Source organism: Arachis ipaensis, chromosome B03 (genome assembly GCF_000816755.2).
Source record: "Arachis ipaensis cultivar K30076 chromosome B03, Araip1.1, whole genome shotgun sequence".
Classification (NCBI taxonomy): Eukaryota; Viridiplantae; Streptophyta; class Magnoliopsida; order Fabales; family Fabaceae; genus Arachis; species Arachis ipaensis.
This window is the reverse complement of record NC_029787.2, coordinates 110,018,861-110,019,326: the sequence shown is the minus strand read 5'-3', so window position 1 is coordinate 110,019,326 and position 466 is coordinate 110,018,861.

Below are 466 nucleotides of genomic sequence, written 5' to 3'. Positions count from 1 at the left end.
GCGGGACGCGGGACAAGCTTTTGGCCGGGCGGGCTTCCCCGCTTGCCACCCCTAGGTCTAGCAAACATTTATTTCGGGTCAAACCACCACTTTTGTTCTAATCCATTTAAAATGTGACACATAGTCACGTACAAGTCTAGTAAATAGTGAAAGTTTTTTAGTATAAAAATTGTTCCAGCCAGGAACTACACTGAGGTAGCTCTTAACACCGGGAAGACTCCTACTTCAACACCTTCGATCGGATTATATATTCTTCGAAAATTTGACTCGTACTTAGACCTGCAAAAAAAATTTTTGACGGTCAAGTCAATATCAATATTAGTGAATATTTTTAAAGTTATCTAATGACGATTCGATGTCTCTCTATAGTCTTGATTATCGTCTATTTAATGTTGTGCAATAGTAACCGAACTGTATATGCTATGGCGAGATATGGGTAGGCACTACAGAGGTGCTGAAAAATGGT